The following is a 19852-nucleotide window of genomic DNA, read 5'->3' as shown; positions in this document are numbered from 1 at the left end:
GATTGCACTCCTCTGGGGACATCCTATGGATTTGTCCTCTTGTGTCGGCTTATTTCACTGAGCATCACGGCCTCAGGGCCCATCCGTGCTGGAGCAGGTGCCAGAATCTCCTTCCTTTTCATGGCTGCATAATATTCCACTGCATCCTCTTCCTTTTCGTGGCTGCATAATATTCCACTGCCTCTCTTTTCTTTTTCATGGCTGTGTAATATTCCACTGCACACATTCTGTTTATCCGTTCACTCATCGATGGACACCCGGGTTGCTTCTGCCTTTTTTTGGCGATGGTGCATAACGCTACCGGGAACACGAGTCTACACCTATCGACTCAAGACCCTGCTTTCACTTCTTTCAGGGAATACGCTCAGCGCACATGTCGGGGGTTCCGATGGTCCATAAATACCTGTCATTTTCATCAAATTTCAACAGCAAACATCACGCGATTTCATTCTGCGAGGAGTCCGGGGCCGACTAACGAGGATCTTTCCACCCATCCGGAGTCTCAGGATATAATGGCCCAGACTCGCGGGACCAACCGTGGGTCCGTTCCTCGTCTTGGCAGACGTTCCTCTGAAGCGTTGGAAGAAAAACGAAAACGCTTGCCGGCCCCGAGACCGCTCCTCCCTCCACCACCTTTACTGAATTATTCATGCGCTGTTCCCCGTGTAGGAACAGGAAGCCCGGGTCGCGTTCGGAGATGGAGATTTTATTATTTATACGCCATAAATGTGTTCATGAATAATTGACCGCGGTACATCGACGGCGCGCAAACAAATAGAGCGAATTATTAATTTATAGCACGCTGGGGGGATCCATAAAACCCCAGTAAACACACTCTTTAATCAACTATAGACTTTTAAAAGCCACTTTACGCGAAGGTTCACATCTTATGTATCCATCGCCCCCTAATTGAATATTTATATATTTGCATATGAGCTGATATCAGTGACACCAAAAAAAAAAGAAAAAAAGAAAAAAGGATAAAGGACCGTCGCCGAAACGGGATTCAGCGAGTGGATGGATCCGCCGTGAGTTCATCCCCTAATTTGGATTCTGTTTCTCCATCTAGACCAGCGACGGTCATCCGACAGGATCGAAAATATCCGGTTCCTTGACACCCTGTCCATAGACGCGTATTTGACGGCATGCATTTCACAGCAAGGACCCACCTCAATCCACTTATTTTTTTACTTATTGATTTATTTCTTTGGCACGATGAGGATTGAAATCCAGACGTCGGGTCTGGAGCTGCAAAAACGTGTCCATCACACCTGGCGTTTGCTGTGCAACCAACGGCCCTGGGGCTCAGAGACTTCAAACAAGCAGCGTTGATTTCTTTTCTCTCGAGTGTTCGCAGGCTGTGTGGACGGAGCTTGGAGCCTCGGCTGTTCTGGAAGGAACCGGGCCTCACTCGCATGGCTGGACCTTGGTGGACACGGCCGGACGTTGGGGACCATGGTGGGGCCTCCCCGCGTGGTCTGTCAACCTCTCCCAGTGTAGACGATGGAGCTCCTGATGTCCAGCACTTTTCTAGTCAGCCCTGACCCCCAGGAGTCAAACTACGGCCGCCATTTTGCACACGGTCTACACGGCGATGCTTCCTGCACAAGAGTTCCAATGAAGCCCGTTGTTGACCCTCATGGATCAGGTCATAAACCCAACGGATAAGCTCATTGTCTACAATGTCTTCCCGTTTGCGGTCTTGAGCGGTGACTCAAGATAATCCTGAAGACATGGGGGGTGGGTGTTGGGATCCGTGGAAGGCAATCCCAAGACAAAGTAACTCACTTACAGAAACGGATCCGGTGTCTTCAGGGCACAGGGTGGGTCTCCTCTTCTGTCTCTGAGGACGACGCTGTCCCTGGATTCAGGGCCGCCTCCTCTAGGAAGCCCTCCTCTCCATCCTTCCCCTCATCACGGATTTCGCCACAACACGGCCTGAAAATAGACCAAGCGAAAGGTAGACAGAACCGTCGTGCAGTGTAGAAAAAAGTGAGTATTTGTGCTGGGTCCATACCACGTCCCCCGACAGAAACCGCTGGATCCAGCAGGTGAAAAACATACAGTAATACGGAGAATTTGAACAACGTGGACGCGCATGCGGATAAAACGAAAAAAACGCCCGTTCTGCCTACGCTTGTCGGAAACAGCGTCAAAAAATAATAATAATAATAATAATAAGGAATTCAAACACGAAACAAAACTCCGTCTCTTTTCCAGGATCCACGTGATATAAACTGAGATTTCTGAACTGAGTAGAAGAGAGTTTAAAAATCCCAAATATTTGGTACTTGAACCCAACGACCTTTCTGTTAAAAACAGAATTGTAAAGAAAACCAATTATCCCTCAGACCTGAACGACAGCGAGCAATTCAGCGTCTGCGGAAAGCAGCAGCGTTTACACGGTTCGTCCCCCAAACGCTGCAGTTTCCTGGAAACACGGACTCTGCCAACTCAGTCCAGGAAGACGCAGAAAATGCCGACCCCAACCTGAAAATTTACAGACGGAAATTGCAAGAAAAGATGAGCCCTCGAAGACCAGCACCCGGGGCCGGCCCGGGGGCACAGCGGTTAAGTGTGCACATTCCACTTCGGCGGCCCAGGGTTCGCCAGTTTGGATCCCGGGTGTGGGCATGGCACCGCTTGGCATGCCACGCTGTGGTAGGAGTCCTATGTATAAAGTAGAGGAAGATGGGCACGGATGTGAGCTCAGGGCCAGTCTTCATCAGCAAAAAAAAAAAAAAAAAAAACAGAGAGAGAGAGAGGAGGATTGACAGCAGATGTTAACTCAGGGCCACTCTTCCTCAGCAAAAAAAAAAAAAAAAAAAGGGAAGGATTGGCAGCAGATGTTAGCTCAGGGCCAGTCTTTCTCAGCAAAAAAAAAAAAAAAAAAAAAGAGGAGGAGGGTTGACAGCAGATGTTACCTCACGGCCAATCTTCTTTACAAAAAAAAATATAAAAAAATTTCAAAAACCAGAACCTGATGGTGATTCCAAGGAGAAACTTCTGCCAAATCTCTGTGGACAGCAGCCATTCGCACAACCCGTGCAAGTGGTCTCAGAAAATGGAGGAAGAGGGGAAGCAGCTTAGCTAACTTTGGGGTGTGTTTGGTCTTATTACGGAAGACATGGTTTGTTGATTGAAAAAATATTACAAGAAGTTCACTCGCTGACCCTCGGGGACCCGGTCCAGCAGGGGTGAAAGGTCAGCAAAATGCCCCCCATATCATCCACTTAGACATTGAGTTCCCTGCATTTCAAGATTGTCAGGCCGCCCCGGAGCTTTCCCGTATCTCCGTCTCCACCCAGGCCTTGAAGGCCACACCAGAGCCCTCCTTTTCCTCACCCCGTCCTGGGCTCCCTCTCCTTCCTCCCTCCTCTTGGCGGATCCCGTTCGGGCCGGGCCCCCCTCCCCTCCGCGGGCCTCCAGGATCCTTTGCCAAACCCGCTTCGCTCGGAGGCCCCCTCCACCCCTCTCCCTCCTGGCTTTTTATTATTTTAATTGGTGCTGGGGTCCGGCAGGTTTACAACCTCTCTGTTTACGGGGCCGTCACTTTAATAAGACGCCTAAGAGGGAACAGCCGCCCGGGGGTCTATAAACCGTTTCATTGCCACCAACCCACCCAGGCGTTTCCATTTACACCCGCTGCGGTGCGGCCCGTAAAACCCACCACCGTCTGCGGTGGATTTTTCCACCTCGGCCTCCTTTGCACACGTCACCGGCCTGACCGGCTGCCGGGTCCTAGATTTTTCCCGTCCCCCGGATGGGACGGGGGGACATTCGCCAGCCCAGAGCGACGGGGAAAACCTCGCTCGGCCAAAACCTGCATCGTCCTTGCACAAAAGCCAGACAGCAAGCTGGCTTCCCGCGTGTTTTCCGGGGTCCCCGAAGCTGGATGACGCGCCCCACGGCGGGAGAGGACATGTCACAGAGCGGTCCGGGTGCAGAGGGACGAGCCGGACAGCCCTCGGGATCGCCCATCGCAAGGAAGAACTGGACGGATGCTCCCATTTCCCGCCCCCCCCCGGCGTGCGGCCGAATTTCCTTTTTCAGGGCTGAGTAATATTCCGTTGCACCGATGCATCACATTCTCTGTTTTCGTTCGTCCATCGATTGACACTTGGGTTGTTTCCGTATCTTGGTGATGTGAACATGGGGGTACGGGGACCCCTTTGAGATCCTCATTTCAAGTCCTCGGGGGGGGGGTGGGGGCGCAAAATAAAGCTCAGGAGGAAGAACCCACTTTGCAAGGCCCAAAGGACAAGGAGAATGGCTGATATACGAGGATTGTATGGCTTTTCTGGGGCCGTCACCGCAAATTCCCCACACGGGGCGGCTAAGACCACTGACGTCAATGGACTCATGGTCCTGGAGGCGGGACGTCTGGGATCCAAATGCAGGCAGGGCTGGTCCCTCCTGAGGCCTCCCTCCTTGCCGTGTAGACGTGTCTTCTCCCCGTGTCCTCACGTGGTTGTCCCTCTGTGCGTGTATCATCTCTTCCCATCAGGACCCCAGTCCTGGTGCATCAGGACCCACCCCCATGACCTCATTTGACCGCCATCCCCTCCTTAAAGACCCGTCTCCAAATCCCGGCATGTGCCAAGGTCCTGGGGTCAGGACTCCAACACGTGAGTTTGGGGGTCGGGACATGATTCAGCCCATGGCCATTTGTACGACCAGAGTGCCTTCTTATTTTCAGGAGGAACTTTTAGTGAAAGCTTTGACCCTGTTGACCCATGTGCAACGGCTGGGCGATGGGTCAACCGTGCAATGACTGGGTGATGGGTCAACGGTAGAGTGACTGGGCGATGGGTCAACTGTAGAGTGACTAGAAGATGGGTCAACTGTGCAGTGACTGGGCGATGGGTCAAGTGTGCAATGGCTGGACGATGGGTCAACTGTAGAGTGACTGGGCGATGGGTCAACTGTAGAGTGACTAGAAGATGGGTCAACTGTAGAGTGACTAGAAGATGGGTCAACTGTAGAGTGACTAGAAGATGGGTCAACTGTAGAGTGACTAGGTGATGGGTCAACCGTGCAATGAGTGGGCGATGGGTCAACTGTGCAATGGCTGGGCGATGGGTCAACTGTAGAGCGACTAGAAGATGGGTCAACTGTGCAGTGACTGGGCGATGGGTCAACTGTAGAGTGACTAGAAGATGGGTCAACTGTAGAATGACTAGAAGATGGGTCAACTGTAGAGTGACTAGGTGATGGGTCAACCGTGCAATGACTGGGCGATGGGTCAACTGTAGAGTGACTGGGCGATGGGTCAACTGTAGAGTGACTAGAAGATGGGTCAACTGTAGAGTGACTAGGTGATGGGTCAACCGTGCAATGAGTGGGCGATGGGTCAACTGTAGAGCGACTAGAAGATGGGTCAACTGTAGAGTGACTAGGTGATGGGTCAACCGTGCAACGAGTGGGCGATGGGTCAACTGTGCAGTGACTGGGCGATGGGTCAACTGTAGAGCGACTAGAAGATGGGTCAACTGTAGAGTGACTAGGTGATGGGTCAACCGTGCAACGAGTGGGCGATGGGTCAACTGTGCAGTGACTGGGCGATGGGTCAACTGTAGAGTGACTAGAAGATGGGTCAACTGTAGAGTGACTAGAAGATGGGTCAACTGTAGAGTGACTAGAAGATGGGTCAACCGTGCAACGAGTGGGCAATGGGTCCCTGGAGGAGCTCGAAGGCAGCCAGAGCCCGCGGCCCCCAGCCCGCTGCGCTGCTGGGCTCCCCTGGTCGCCGGGAGGTCAGCAGAGTCTCTGGGCGCTTGGGACACCCCTGCTGGGCGCCCTCGGAGGGGGACACGGTGGTGAACGCCGCCACCCCCACGACGACCGGACACCTTCCGACCCCACAGTGTCGCTCCAGCTGGTTGCACGAGGGGCGCCGGGCGCAGACGTCTCTGGTCCGGGACCCAGGGCCTCGCCGATCCCCACGGGCCCCCGGGCGGCTGGAGGTGGCCTCGCGGGGACGGCAGAATCCGATTTGCACTCAGTTCCTCATTTCCCTCTGCTCTGAGGCCGCCACCACCCTGGGCATCACGCAGTCACTCTGCAACCCCTCGCTTCTTAATCCCAGCCCGCCGCCGCCGTGGTGACTGGGGTCGCGATTAGCGAGACCCCGCTAATGGACTCCCCATTCGCGGGTCCTCGGGGTGGCGGGGGTGGGGGGTAGGGACGCCGTCCCGCGTCGCCCCCCCAACCCCAAACCCCCCGCCGAGCCCAACGAGTAGGAAATGAACAAAGTCTGTGACCCAACAACCAACAATTCATAAATTCATTAGATTTAAGCCCAAAAAAAAAAAAAAAAAAAAAAAAAGAGCGAGAGAGGCCAGCGAGCTCGCCACGCATTTAATAGTTTTCCTTCCAACGTCTAATTTACATTTCTGCCTGTTCTGGCAAAGATATTACTTCATTAGGGGCTTTTTTCTTTTTTTCTTTTTTTTTTTTCCTTTTTTTTTTTTCCCTCTTTCTAAATTAGAGAAATTTTAATGACTTTCTCGTATTTATTGCTTCCATATGGAAGTAGGGGATCTTTTCTCACAAATGGAAATGAGACCCCGAAATTACCGCCCATGGGGCCAGGCGAGAGAGGACGGCATGTGTTGGCTCGGGGACGGGGACGGGGTGGGGGGGGGGGTCCGCCTGCCTCCTCGAATTACCGTGAACCGGGTCGTCCATTGCGCAGACGCCCTAATAGGCCCGGCTTTGAAAGGCGCTCCCCTGAAATTTATTTGGGGCCCCGCCGACAACCCCCCCCCCCGTCCATCCCCGCGGCGGCCGACGAGCTCTGATAATATTAAACAGCTGGTGCAGCCCGGCGGGCTCCCCGGGGGCGGAGGGGGGCCGGGCTGCGTGGGACCTCTGACCCCGGGACCCCGGGAATGCCCCGTTCTGAGGAAAAACACCTGTTGGCCTGGGCGACCCCAGAGGCCGCGCGCGGGGAGGCGGGGACGCAGCTGGGCAGACGCGGCCCCGCACAGGTGCTTCCTCCTGCAAAGGTCCTGGGGCCACGAGGACGAGGCAGGGACCCCGCAGCTGGCCCCGGGGGTGGGTGGGGGGTGACGGGGACGCCCCCTGTGTGCGCATGTTTGCATATGGAGGATAACTGTCACCTCCATCCTTGTCCTTGGCCGTCATCCCGTTGTTCGGGGCCTCCTCGTGCAAAGGCCCTGTGGTCTCCCCACGGCGGCCTCCCTCCGCCGTTTCCCCCGCCGGCCTGGCCCGGGTCCCCACATCCCATCCCTCACGGTTGTCAGCAGGCCCCGCTCGTGAAAGGCCCATATTTAATCTCCCCCTTTATGGATGGGGTGTCGACCCGGACACGGGACGCCGGGCCTGCCGGGTAAGCCGCCTAAATCCTTCCGTTAATTTCTTCCTCCAGCCGTTTCGGGGTCACCCCCGCACTCGCGCCTGCGTCCCCGCGCTCACCCGGGGCTGTCATCACCACCGCCGCCGCCTCCCCCCGGGGTTGGGGTCCCCTCGGTGGCCCCCCCCCTTGGCCACCCTCCTGCTTCCGGCCTCCTCCGGGGGCCCCCCGGCGGGCTCACCTATGAAACAGCCCATTTGGGGCCATTGAGAAAAACCCACTGAAAGGGATGGAGGTTGGGGGGTGGCGGGTGGTGGCCGCGTCTACACTCTGGGAATCCGACTCGACTTGGCAGAGCCTTCAGATGCCACCGGGTCCCCATCCCTCGGGCTCGGCCGGGCCCCCGTGTGTCCCAGACGGGAAAGGTCAGCTCCACCCGCCCCGCTCCCAGACCCTCATGAATGCAACCAGCTTCTTGGGAGGAAAAAAAAAAAAAAAAAAAGGAAAAATCTTGGCCAACCCGGTGACACCAGCCATTGGCCTGCACCCCCCGCCACATCTGAAACCCATCACCCGAGCCCATTAGGGTTTTTGCAAGCCGCATGCAGGCTGCGTATAATAAGCAGCCATTCATCCCTCTGGATTTTTTTTTTTTTTTTAGGGGAGGTGAGGGGGAGGCGGGGAAGGTTTTTAAGCAATTTGCAATCCGTTTCCAAGATGACGGAGGTGGAAGCGAGGGCAACACCACCAGCACCACCACCACCACCGGCGCTGCGCTCGCTCGGGGCTCGTCAGGAACGGAAACCCGATTACCCGGCCGCCCGCGCCACTCATCGCTTCGCATCAGGCAGCCCCGCGGATCCGCTGCCAGCTCCCATCACGGCCGCCGCGCGCTGACGCGGCCCCGTCGGTTCCACTTAACGGGGGAGCCTGTCAGCTTGTCACGGCTTTTTAAGGCCGGCGGTGGAGACGACCCGCGCCAACCCGCCCCCCTCCGCCCGCTCCCCAGGCGTCCAGGCCTCACGGGACGGCAGGCGCGCGGCCCCGCGAATACGGGGGTGGCAGGGGGGGCATTTTCTTTTTTTTAGGATGACCCCCCCCAGGGTCGGGGGTGGGATTTTTTTCTTAGGATGACCCCCCAGGGTTGGGAGTTCAATTTTTTTTAGGATGAACCCCCAGGGTCTGGGGTGGGATTTTTTTTTAGGATGACCCCCCCAGGTTTGGGACTTGGATTTCTTTTTTAGGATGACCCCCCCAGGTTTGGGACTTGGATTTTTTTTTAGGATGACCCCCCAGGGTTGGGAGTTGCATTTTTTTTTTAGGATGAACCCCCAGGGTCTGGGGTTGGATTTTTTTTTAGGATGACCCCCCAGGGTCGGGGGTTGGATTTTTTCTTAGGATGACCCCCCAGGTTTGGGACTTGGATTTTCTTTTAGGATGACCCCCCAGGGTCGGGGGTGGGATTTTTTTTTTTAGGATGACCCCCCCAGGGTTGGGAGCTGGATTTCTTTTTTAGGATGACCCCCCAGGGTTGGGAGTTGGATTTTTTTTTGGGATGACCCCCCAGGGTTGGGAGCTGGATTTCTTTTTTAGGATGACCCCCAGGGTCTGGGGTTTGGATTTTATTTTTTTAGGATGATGCCCCCAGGGTTGGGAGTTGGATTTTTTTTTTAGGATGACCCCCCATGGTTGGGGATTGGATTTTTTTTTTAGGATGACGCCCCAGGATCGGGGGCTGCAAAAGGACCAGAGCCCCCCTGTCTGGTGGAGAAACTCCACACGCTTCTCCCCCCCCCCCTTTCTCTCTCTCTCCCTCGGCAAAAAAAAAAAAACAAAACCAATTCCAGGGCACCCAGATAATAAAAGGGCACGTTTCCTATTTGGTAAACTGTCTTTATCTTGCTGGCCGGCCAGGCTGTGCGTGTCAAGAGGACCGGGCCCCCCCTCCTCGGAATCGTCAACTGGCCGGCAGAAAACAGATACGGAGCTTTTTCCTTTTTTTTTTTTTTTTTTTTTTTTGAGGAAGATTAGGCCTGAGCTAACTGCTGTCAATCCTCCTCTTTTTTTTTTTTTTTTTTTTTTTTGCTGAGGAAGACTGGCTCTGAACTAACTTCCGCGCCCATGTTCCTCTACTTTCTATGTGGGACGCCTGCCACAGCATGGCTTGATGAGCGGTGCCGTGTCCGCACCCGGGATCCGAACCCGCGAACCTCGGGACGCGAAAGCGGAATGTGCGCACTTAACCGCTGTGCCACCGGGCCGGCCCCACGGAGCTTGTAATTAATGCAGCTCGCGGGACGGGGGCCGTGGAGGGAACCCAGGGCCCTCTCCCCCTGGTCCGGCCTGCATCCGGGGCGTGCGCACGAGGTGTCGGCTCGGAACGCCCATCCGGCTGCGCCCCCCGGACCCCTCGCCGCCAAGTTTCACTCGCCGTTTTGCAAGTTGAACATAGACTCGGCTGCAGTTTGGGGGTGTTCCCGAGGATCCGGGCCGGGGTGGGGGGTCCAAGCCGGGCCGTCTCCCCGTGAATCGGGCCTTTCTTCTCCCGGCGGCTGGCAGAGATCACGGAATGAAATGAAACGACGTGGCCCTGAGATCTTCCCCGTTTCCAGCTGGCGCCTGCTGGGCTCACCACCAGAAACGGAGACAAACGGCCTCTCTGGGCTGGCGGACAGATTGGCCCTCGTGCGCCCTGCGTCCCCAAATTGGTATTTTTTTGGGGGGTGTGAGAAAGTCTGGAAAAGCAAGGCTGGTGGGGTGGGCATCAGTTTTTAGGGCACCCCCGAGAGACAGCCCAACCTTAATGGGTTAAAGCAAAAGGGAAGGCGTTGGCTTCTGTAATGCAAAGTTCACTAAGTTGGCTTCAGGAGCAGCTTGATCAAGGTGCTTAATAAGAACACAGGTGCCTGCTTTCTCCCCTCCCCAAATCTTTCTGCTAAACTCCTCGGGAACGAGGGTTTTCAAACAGCTCCCCCTCGTGGGAGCAAAAAGGCTGCACAGCTCTCGACCCAAAGCCGGATAACACCTGTCTGCACCTTTCCGGGCTGGTGTGAACAACACTGCTATGAACGTTCACGTGCAAATTTTTTTTTTTCCAAACACCTTTTTCTCCAAATTCCAGGACGCTTCAAGCGTGAGAACGTCTGCCGTTTCTGACGCACCCGTCTTTCTCAGATTTCCCCTTCCAGGTAAGACGTGGCTCGTTCTGGTCAGCACGTTTTTCGGGTTCCCGTTCCTGCGGGCTGTCCCTCCATCTTCCTGATGGCCCAGCAGACGGGCGGTTCTTCAGGAGACAAGTCTTTCTCTTCCACAAGTGACCCCAGCCCGTCCCCTGCCGCCGCCTGCCCTGTGGGGACTCCAAAATCCCTTCCTGTTTGTTTAATTGAGATGCAATTTACACCCCACAAAGCCGGCCGTTTTAAAATACACAATTCAGTGGTGTTTGGCGCCTTCACAAGGTCACGCATTTGCCTCTCTCTGGATCCAGAACATTCTCATCCCCCCAAAAGGAGACTTTGCCCCGATCAAGAGTCACTTGCCATCCCCCAGCCCCCAGCCCCTGGCGTCAATAACCCACTTTCTGTCTGTGGATTTCTGGGTTCTGGACATTTCCTATCCATGGGATCACATGCTGTGTGTCTTTTTGTGTCTGGCTTCTGTCTCTGAGTGTCGTGCATTCAAGGTCCATCCACGTGTAGCTGTTTCAGGGCTTCACTCCTGTTCAGGGCTGCATAGTATTCCACTGTGTGCATGGACCACATTGCATTTATCCATCCACCCAGCAACGGACACTTGGGCCCCAGATAATGCTCTCTGTGCCCAAAAGAAGCAGCACTGGGGTTTCCTTCTGGGCGCCCCCTGCTTTCTAACCCGCAGCCCCCCAGGTGGGCCAGCCAGTGATCCGGTGCCGGCAAAAATCTTCACTTCCCACCTAGCACCCCAGTGGACTTCGGCCTCCACACAGGCCAGGCCCCTGCACGGGGCCTTATTGGGAAGCAGTGTCTTTGCAGATGTGACGAAGGGAAGGATGGAGAGGAGGGCTTCCTGGAGGAGGCGGGCCTAAATCAAGGATCGACAGCAGGACTCCCTGGAGGAGGTGGCCCTGAATCAACGATGGAGAGGAGGGCTTCCTGGAGGAGGCGGCCCTGAATCAAGGATGGAGAGGAGGGCTTCCTGGAGGAGGCGGCCCTGAATCCAGGATGGAGAGGAGGGCTTCCTGGAGGGGGCGGCCCTGAATCCAAGGACAGCGTCCTCCTCAGAGACAGAAGAGGAGACGCAGAGGAGCAGCCCCGTGAGGACGGAGGCAGAGACGGGAGGGAGGCGGCCACCAGCCCAGGGACCCTGGAGCCCCGGACGCTGGAAGAGGCAGGAGGGACCCCCCCTCCAGCTGGGACCCCCAGGACCGAACCAGTGTGCGCAGTGGAAGCAGAACCTCCTTGCTCCGGACCAGCCCCCTGAGGCCCACCCTCATCAGTGGACGAGGTTGGAGGCCGTCCCAGCAGCCTCATGACCATTAAAAAAGCAAAAAAAAAAAAAAAAAAACCCACCCAGTGTGGACTGTTTAATATCCAGGAAGATCCATTATGTTTCATTAATGCCACGCCCGCGGCTGACACAATTGGGTGATGTCTATCACCTCCTGAAGTCGCTGTCTTTCCATCCAGGAAAGGAAGCCAGGAGGGAAAAAAAAAAAAAAAAAAAAAGAGAGTAGGTCAGACTCTCAAGAAGGAAAAAAAAAAAAAGGTAGGCCAGTCAATCCGGCAATTACCCGATTTGCAGAAATCGTCTTTTTTTTTTTTTTCAGGAGGCGTTAACAGCGAACCCGTTCTGTAAAAAAAAATTTAAAAGACAAAATAATAAAAAAGAGCGGGCGACCCACTTTCTTCGTCAATTAGGGAGCTGGGAAGACGAGGGGTGGGGGGGTAGCCCGGCCTCCCGTCTCCTGTCCCCGCGGCTCGACTCCTGGAGACACGACCCGTCCACACCGCCCGTCACGCGGGCCCGACACGACCTGTCAGCTGCTCCTAATTGGAAAACCCGGCGGCACGGAGCTGAGGGCGCGCAGACAGGTGTCGGGCTCGAGGCCTCTGGACGCCCCCCCACCCCGCACCCCCGGGAGAACCCGCTGGCCTGCGACCCCGCCGTCCACACAGCCTGGGGCGCCTCCGGGGCCCGGAGGGGCAAAGGGGGTTGATGTGTGTGACGACACCCACAAAGGAAGAAAAAGAGGAAAAAAAAAAAAAGACGCGGGAAGGCAGGAAGAATGGCGGCGCGACTTTACGGAGGCTCCACGGTTCAGAAAGCAAGGCCTGCACTCGACTCTGGACGCGGCTCTCCGTCTTAAGGAGGACTCGACGTTTGCCTGTGGAATTGGGCCTTGGAAGGCTCGCGGGTGTGGGTTCTTTTTTTTTTTTTTTTCGGTGAGGAAGATTGGCCCTGAGCGAACTGCTGCCAATCCTCCTTTTTTTTTTTTTTTTTTTTTTTTTTTTTGCTGAGGAAGACTGGCCCTGAGTTCGCATTCGTGCCCATCTTCCTCTACTCTATATGTGGGATGTCTACCACAGCACGGCGTGCCAAGTCCACACCCGGGATCCGAACCCACAAATCCCCGGCCACCAAAGTGGAACATACGAACTTTACCGCTGAGCCACAGAATACTGGGCTGTCGTTTTCCCACCTGGTTGTGGGTCCGGGCTGGGTTCACCCAGTGTAGACCCACTGGCTCACCCGTTGTGGACAGGGTCAGCCTGATCATTCACCCGGCGAGGAGCCCAACTCCTCGAAATCTCTGAATTCTCCCCAAGTGCCGCCTGTTCCGGAAAATTAAGGCTCCGAGGGTCAACCTCCCTGAACAGAGGAGCTTGCTGTGTGTCCCTCCAAACCGTGTTCCCCTGCGTCTGGGAGGCCGCCGTCGGACCCCGACGAGGGTTTGCCCGTGTAGACCCCACAGAGCGGCGCCCGCAGCAAAGCCTCCATGTGAGGCCGAGGCACACACATTGCAAGGAGCTCCTGGGGTGCGGCTTGGCCCACTTTTCCTCAGCTCCTTCCCGATGCACACACGCCGCAAATGCACACGCTCACGGACAGGCATGTGCACACGCGTATATGCACAGCCACGTACAAGCGTGTTCACAATCCACATATATGCACATCCACGTGCATGCATGCATGTGCACACACTTGCATAAATGCATGCTCACACACTCACATATATGCACATCCACGTGCATGCATGCACACACACGCATGCCCGCACACTCACGTGCATGCATGTGCACACACACTTGCATAAATGCATGCTCACACACTCACATATATGCACATCCACGTGTATGCATGCTCATACAGCCACATATATGCACACCCACGTGCATGCATGCACACACACTCACATGCATGCATGTGCACACACACTTGCATAGATGCACGCCCACACATTCACATACACGCATGTTCACACACACATGTGCACATCCACGTGCATGCATGCTCATACAGCCACATATATGCACATCCACGTGCGTGCATGCACACACTCATGCATGCCCGCACACTCACGTGCATGCATGTGCACACACACTTGCATAGATGCACGTCTACACATTCGCGTACCTGCATGTCCACACACTCACATATATGCACATCCACACACATGGATGTCCTTGCACCCACAGTAGGCACACACATACATGCATGCCCACACCTTCACATAAAAGCGTGTTCATATGTCCACACACATGCACATCCCTACATGCACATGCATGCACGTGCACACGCATGCATGCACACACATGCGTGTTCACACACATATGCACACCCACATGCATGCATGTCCGCAGACTCACATATATGCACGCCCACATGCATGCATGTCCGCAGACTCACATAGGTGCATGTTCCCACACCCACATACACACACATCCACGAAGTCACACGCACGCACGCCCTCACGCTCACACCCAGGCGTGTTCGCACCCCTCCATGCACGTCTACACACGCCCACATCCACCCGGTCCCGCACACGCACGCCCAGGCTCGTATTCGCACAGCGCCCGTGACAAGAGAGAAACACGTGCAGCAGCTGCTTGTCACTCTCCTCTCCCTTTAGTTTCTAAAATTAAACCCAAAACGGTAAATTATTTTCACCCCGCTCTTCATTTCTTGATACCATTTTTTTTAAATTTTTTTTTGTATTGACAACGCCAACGACTCCTCTAATTTATTCGGGGCGGCGGGGGAATGGAGGAAAAAAAAAAAAAAACCTACAAGTCGGAATGCGATCAGCAATCCATGAAGAGGAAGTGACAGTTGCTATTTTAATTTAATTCAAAATGTTTCCAGGCGATTTCCAACTAATCAAGTCCAAATCGGAGCCGAGCCCAGAGCTGGCATTGTTTAAGGGACAAAAGCGGGAGCAAACGCTCGCGGCCTTGTCAGCCATCCTAATATTTATAGTGCAGGTTAAAGTTAATTAAGGTGACGACGCCGCCGGAATTATTTTGGGGGTGGGGGGTGGGGTTCTGCATCCGCCCAGTTTCAATGCAGGAAAAAAAATAATAATACTCAAACAACAACAACAACAACAAAACCCCCAAAAAATAGATACAGGAAAAAAAAAAAAAAAAGAAAAGTTTGCAAGTCCAAAAGGCTCATTTCTTGCAGACGCTCTGAGAAAAATGCGGACGCCGGGAGCCGCTTGATCGATGGCTCCCCATTCCCGCCTCTTCCAAGAATGAGAAAAATGTTCTTCTCAGGCGGCTGCATTTTCATTTCCAACGGAAACGCTGGGCGTTTTTTTTTTTTTTTTTTTTTTTTTTTTTTGCAGGGAAATGAATGTCCCGCCGTCGTTTGCTCGGGCCCCGTGGTGCAAAAAAAAAAAAAAAGATGAGAACGCCCCGTGACGAAACGTTTAATTCCAACGGCTGATGGACGCTGGACATGCATTTGCTGCAAAAAAAAAAAAAAAAAAAAGAGAGAGAGAAATAATGTGAGGACGGATGAGGCCCCCACCGCGCGCTCATTATGCGGCCAGGAGGCCGGGCGGGGAGCTCAGGACCCGGATCCCGGCTGCACCGGGCGAAAATATTTCATGCACGAGGCTTCATTTTCATCTGGCTTCATTTTTCCTGTCGGTGTTTCGGGGGGTGCGCGGAGGAGGAGGAGGAGGAGGGGAAAAAAAAAAAAGAAAAAAAAAACCACACGCAGACACATCTGAATAGAATAGATTTGCAGCCGAGTTTGCAGACGAATAAGCTTAAATGGAGTCAACGATCCGCGGATCCTGATGGTGGCTCTTTTTTTTTTTTTTTCTCTGTCAATGAAAAGGGCATGTTTTGCACACGGCCCCACCGTATAGGCCGCCTGCTTAGAAAAAGAACGGGGGCAAAAAAATAAAAAAGAATAATAATAATTGACGGGCTTTGTGCAAAAAGTGGGACTTGTGCTCAAAAAGTCAATCAAGGGGCAATCGAAATGGGGGCATCGTGACGTCATCCACTGGCGGCACCCCAAAAATCCCCGGCAGGTGAATAGGTCGTGACCCCTCAGGTCACAGAGGACAGCTCCGAGCCCTAAGGAGCCGCCTCTTCCAGGCCGCCGGGGGTCGGGGCGCCCCTCGTAGGAGCACGATCCCGTCTGGCTGGATCCCTCGTCCTCGGGACACGCACCCGGAATGTTAACACGGAGGCGGCAGCGCCCGGTCGTTGAGATTCTTCAGACGTCCGCGCTCCGAGTCCGGGTTCTTCACAGGAAAACACAGTCGGAGGACGTTTCCTAGGAACGGGCTCGCACGACGACGAGCACCGTTCCACCCTCTGCACCGGCGTGCAGACCCAGGGCACCCCGGGCTGGAATTCGGTCCAAGTCCAAAGGCCGGGGTGGGGGCGGGGGGGGGTGGGGGGGGTAGGGGGCGGTGGGGGTGGGCAGGAGAAGACGGACGTCCCGGCTCGAGCAGAGAAAAACAGTCCTCCTTTCCTCCGCCTGTTGTTTCGATCCAGGCCCTCAACTGATTAGACGAGGCCCACCCACCTCCGTTGATCAGATGCACGCCGTTCACATCAACTGATGACATGAGGCCCACCCACCTCCATTGATTAGAGGAGGCCCAGCCACCTCCATCGATTACATGCAGCCCACCCACCTCAAGGATTAGATGCGGCCTACCCACCCCAACTGACTAGAGGCAGGGCACCCGCCTTAACTGATTAGGTAAGGCCCACCAACCCCAACAGCTCACAGGAAGGTCACCTGGCTCAGCTGATTAGATGAGGGCCACCCACTTCAAGTGATTAGATGAGGCCCATCCACCCCAATTGATCAGATGCAGGCCACTCACCCCAACTGCTTAGATGAGGCCCACCCACCTCAATTGACTAGATGCGGCCCACCCATCTCGACTGATTAGATGCGGTGCACCCACCTTAACTGATTAGGTGAGGCCCACCAACCCCAGCTGCTTAGATGAAGGTCAGCCATCTCAGCTGATTAGATGAGGCCCACCCACTTCAATTGATTAGAAGGCCCACCCACCTCCATTGATTAGATGAAGCCCACCCACCTCAATTGATTACGTGAGGTCCGCCCCACCTCAATTGATCAGATGCAGCCCACTCACCTCCGTTGATTAGACGTGGCCCACCTACCCCAATTGATCAGATGCGGCCCACCCATCTCGACTGAGCAGATGCGGTGCTGCCCACCTCAACTGATTAGGTGAGGCCCACCAACCCCAGCCGCTTAGAGCAAAGTCTCCCACCTCAGCTGATTAGGCGAGGCCCACCCACATCGTCCCCCAGGGAAGAGCGTGACCTCGTTTCAGAGATATCGGGAGGGGGAGGGTGTGGAGGAAGCTTCTTCCAAAGAAAATTCTATCCTCTTAAGTGGACACACAGCGGGAGCCGGACGGGAACAGGACAGAACGATGATGAACAGCCTGGATCCTCCCCCCCCCCAACCCGGCTCGGAGTGTTATTTTTAAACCTGGTGGCTGACAGCTCCGGCTTCGTCTCCCGTCCGAAGGATTCCGGCCGTTCATTTCTCGGTGGAAGAAACGAAATGCTAGTTTCAACACGTCTCCACTGGGTGAAATGAGTTATTCCGTCCCCGGCCACAGATTCAGAATCTGTCACCCGCAATCCTGTCAAATCGACTCATCTCTTTTGTGACGGAGAGCTTCCACCCTCTCGAGGGACGGAGGCAGCGTGCGGACCCCCGGGCCCGGCTCAATCCCGTCAAGGCCCTGACAGGGCCCGCAAGCCAACCCGGCTCGTCAAGGAGCCAAGAAAAAAACGCAGAGGGAGCCGACAATCATTATGCGGCGACTGTCTCCGAACCCAAGAGACAGGCCTCAGGCCTGGGACGCGGACCCGGCGTCCTTCGGGCTGTGGTTTGACGACCGGCTCCAAGACGCCCTGTTTTGATCACCCAGGTTACACTGGGCTCTAATGACGCTCCCTTTTCCGCAGGGCCTCTGCGGACGCCCCTCTGGGCCCCGGGTCTCTCTTTACGGCACCTGCTGGGCCTCCCGTTCAGGACGCCGGTCAACCCCCGGGGCACGGGCGGGGCTTCCTGAGGAACACGAGCAGGATTCCTTCACCCCTGTGAGCGAAGGCTGCATGGACGAGTGGGTGGATGGCGGATGGATAAATGGATGGATAGATGGATGGATGGATGGATGGATGGATAAGTGGATGGATGGATAAGTGGATGGATAAGTGGATGGTTGATGGATGGATAAGTGGATGGATCGATAAGTGGATGGATCGATAAGTGGATGGATCGATAAGTGGATGGTTGATAGATGGATAGATGGATGGATGGGTGGATGGATGGATGGATGGCGGATAGAAGGACGGACGGTTGGGTAGGTGGATGCACAAATGGATGGCTGCGTGGATGGACGACAACCGCACGTTTGCTGCATTGACCATCCGTTTTGCACACGGCTCGGGGCGCGGGCCGCAGTCGCTGGTCCTCGCGCAGGCCGGGCGGCAGGAGGGAGGAGGCGGCCCCCCGGCCGGAAGCGGCTGCAGATCCGGGGGCGGCGTCCACACCACCCGCTCCCTCCCCGACACCCGAGGCCCCTGCGGGGTCCGAACCCGCCCCGTTTGGACACCAGGAGGCTCCCGTGGAGAATCCACCGGGTTTGCACCCAGAACCCCATGGTCGGACGGCGGGCGTTCAGACCGCGGGTGTCTCGGGACTCGCCCACCACCCTCCACGGACGCTCCTGGAAAAAGCCGCTATTTAATCGGCCCCACAAAACACAAGGGAGTTTCATCCACCGGGTCCTAGGAACACGCCTCAAACCAGATCAAACGAACCCTAACTGCATTGTCTCCAACCCGGTTTGCGCGGGTGCCAACGCTCAGCGCGTGGAAACGTTGGCAACGGACAAAAAAACGGTCCAAGCGGAAGTGGGTTTCAGCCCACCCCGCGCCCCCCGCCCCGTGTTCGAGGGGTTTCTCCTTTCGTCCTAACGGGTGACGGACAGACGGAATTGTCCTGATTGAGAGCGTTTTCCCGGGTCGATTTCCCCGTTTCTTCAGGAACTTGACGTCACGGGGAAGGAACGCTCCGCATGTGGGTCAATCAACTCTTCGGGGGAGATTTCAAACATTTCCTGGAGCGCTGATTTCCCACAAGAAATTTGACCCCAGAGACCAGCCCGTCCCTTTCAATCCTGCTGCAAGGACGGATCCCGACTCGGGTCTTGATGCCCGGATGCTGGAAACCAGCGGATCTTGCCGGGAGCTTTTCTGGGGGCACAAAAGATGATTTTTCTTCTTTTTCTTTTCTTTTTCTTTTTTTGTTTTTTGTTTTTTGGGGAAGATTAGCCCTGAGCTAAGTGCTGCGTATCCTCTTCTTTTTCTTTCTTTCTTTCTTTTTTTTTTTTTTTGCTGAGGAAAACTGGCCCTGAACTCACATCCATGCCCATCTTCCTCTTTTTTTTTTTTTTTTTTTTTTGCTGAGGAAGACTGGCCATGAGCTAACATCCATTTCCAATCTTCCTCTTTTCTTTCTTTCTTTGTTTTTCCTGCTGAGGAAGACTGGCCCTGAGCTAGCATCCATTTCCAGTCTTCCTCTTTTCTTTTTCTTTCTTTCTTTTTTTTTTCTTTTTTTTGCTGAGGAAGACTGGCCCTGAGCTCACATCCGTGCCCACCTTCCTCTACTTTACATGCAGGATGCCTGCCACCGGGCCGGCCCTGCGTCTCTGATTTAAATGCACGTCCAGCAGCTGAGACTTGCAAACCTGGGTCATCCCGAGCACCCTAGTCCCAAAGACGGGGAGGGTGCTTGATCGACTCTCGCCGCTCCCAGTTTCCACCCCATGTGCTGAAATCACCAAGTCCTCGCTCTCCGTCGGGTCCCCCCTCCTTTGCCCTCGCTCCCAGCTGCAGATGCTTCTCGCTGGTCCCTCCAGCCTGTCCCTTCTCTGCGTGCCCGGGGGTCACCCGTGTAGACCCATAGGGTGTAGATGCTCCATCTGAGAGGTGGCATAATGTCAGACGCCAGCTTTGCCCCTGCACCCCGTGC

Source organism: Equus caballus, chromosome X, assembly GCF_041296265.1.
Source record: "Equus caballus isolate H_3958 breed thoroughbred chromosome X, TB-T2T, whole genome shotgun sequence".
Taxonomy (NCBI): Eukaryota; Metazoa; Chordata; class Mammalia; order Perissodactyla; family Equidae; genus Equus; species Equus caballus.
This window is presented reverse-complemented; position numbering follows the sequence as displayed.